The following is a 1,757-nucleotide window of genomic DNA, read 5'->3' as shown; positions in this document are numbered from 1 at the left end:
TCTCTCTCTCTCTCTCTCTCTCTCTCTCTCTTTCTTTCTTTCTTTCTTTCTTCCTTTTTGTTTGTTTGTTTGTTTTGTTTTTTTGAGACAGGGTTTCTCTGTGTAGCCTCCGGCTGTCCTGGAACTCACTCTGTACACCAGGCTGGCCTCATACTCAGAAATCCACCTGCCTCTGCCTCCCAAGTGCTGGGATTAAAGGCGTGAGCCATCACTGCCCAGCTTGGCCATCAGCTTTCTTAGCCCCTCCTGTCTGCAGACCTCTAGGGCAGGCCCAGCTAGGGTCCCCTAGTGTATCCCTACCCTCTCTCTACATCCCTGAGAGGCAGTGCCCCCCTCCCCCCACCACACACACACACACAAGGGAAGTGCATACCTTTGAGAGGGTTGGGAGCCAGGACACCACGATAGGCTGGGGCTAGTGGGTAGCAGGTTTGGCTCTTGAAGGGCCAGGCACTTTCTAGACTTGGTTGAGTGACTTAAATTAGGAATAAGCTGTGTCCTTAACTCTGAAGTCATATGCTCCCCTCTCTGGGGTCCTAGACACCAAGGATCAGACAGCTGGAACTTGGCGTGGTCATGGCTAGACCATCCCTCCCTCCTCATTACTAGTCCCCATAGCTGGCTGTGCCAGATACCCTGCTTTCCAACCGGCTCATCAAGCAACTGGGGCAGCTGGAGGGTTGTGAAGAAGCCAGGACCAAGACCCCCTCATCCCACCGTTCTCTGGTGCACACAGCACTGGAGATAAGGAAGGCATGAGGTGGTTACCATCCCTCCTGGGGCAGGGTTTGCAAAATTGTGTGTTGCGCTGTGCTTCCCTGGGCTCAATTTCCTCTGCCACACACAGTTTCTTGGGTCAGGGATGCCCTCAACCCCCTCACTGGCATCTCTACAGGCAGGTAGCCTGGAGTTTCCAGGCTTGGTGTGTTAGGCTCTTTAGCAAAAGGACACTCTGGATCCTTGTTTCCTTGCCCAAAGACTAGTTTTCCGGGACGCAGAACCACCAGTTGCTCAGTCCCAGGCCAGGGTCCCCTTTAGGACCCAAGCAAGGCAGTAGCCCCAGCCCACACCACTAAGCATGCCACAGCCCTCAGAAGGCCGGGTGAGGTTCGGCCTGATCACCTACTGTAGCTGCCCGGGTGCTGAGTGGGCTCCCACCTGCTGCAGAGAAGAAAAGTCCTTGGCGCTGCTGCGGTGCTTCGAGAGTTGGCTGGCAGCAGCTCGGACCGATGCTCAGAGATCTGGGGGCGGAGCCCGGGCTGGAGGGACCGCGGGGCGGCCCGGCCTTACAAGGCAGAAGAATGCGCAGGGGGTGGGGTGGGGGCGGGGCTGAGGCAGCCAGCCCGGCCTTATTAGGCCTCAGCTTGCAGGCTGAGAAGCTGGGGTGCCCCTGGAATAGCCCCCCTCAACGCAGCCTTTCTCTGGGTCGGCCCAGGCTGGGGCATCCTGGAAGCAGATTGAGGTGTCAAGACTGGCAAGAAGGGCGGAGCCTTCAGCGTTTCCCAGCTCTCCGACCCCTTCTTGTTCCAGAGGCCCCTGCTGGACCCGGCCAAGTATGGTCCTTTTTTCAGTGAGACTCAATCCTCACAACAGCGGCCATCACTCTTTCCCTAGGGCTTTCCGGCATTCAGTTACTTTGTAAATAGCTGCCTGGCCTCACAACGGGGCAGGCAACTGATGCATCTGCCTAGGGAGCCCTGGGAGCCTGAAACCGCCTACATCCCGGGACAGTTCTGAGCTCGGCTGAAATGGAGTTA

At 57.1% G+C, this 1,757-nt stretch overlaps 1 protein-coding gene across 3 annotated transcripts in view; it reads right to left on the bottom strand.

Annotated features, from left to right (window-relative positions):
• Myl9 (myosin light chain 9) overlaps positions 1-1,246 on the bottom strand; it is a 5,975-nt gene extending 4,729 nt beyond the window's left edge. Inside the window, exons 1-2 of one of the 3 annotated variants that reach the window (XM_021151343.2) lie at positions 1,127-1,241; positions 374-462 (exon numbers count right to left, since the gene is read on the bottom strand). The gene's annotated coding sequence lies outside the window, so the exon portion shown is untranslated. Of the gene's footprint in view, positions 1-373; positions 463-1,126 lie in introns of all 3 variants that reach the window. The other 2 variants (XM_021151325.2, XM_021151335.2) reach the window with 2 other exon arrangements.
• Between the last annotated feature and the right edge of the window lie 511 nt (positions 1,247-1,757).

The sequence above is a fragment of the Mus caroli genome, chromosome 2, assembly GCF_900094665.2.
Source record: "Mus caroli chromosome 2, CAROLI_EIJ_v1.1, whole genome shotgun sequence".
Taxonomy (NCBI): domain Eukaryota; kingdom Metazoa; phylum Chordata; class Mammalia; order Rodentia; family Muridae; genus Mus; species Mus caroli.
The sequence above is the reverse complement of the archived record's forward strand: the minus strand, read 5'-3'. Positions and strand labels throughout refer to the sequence as shown.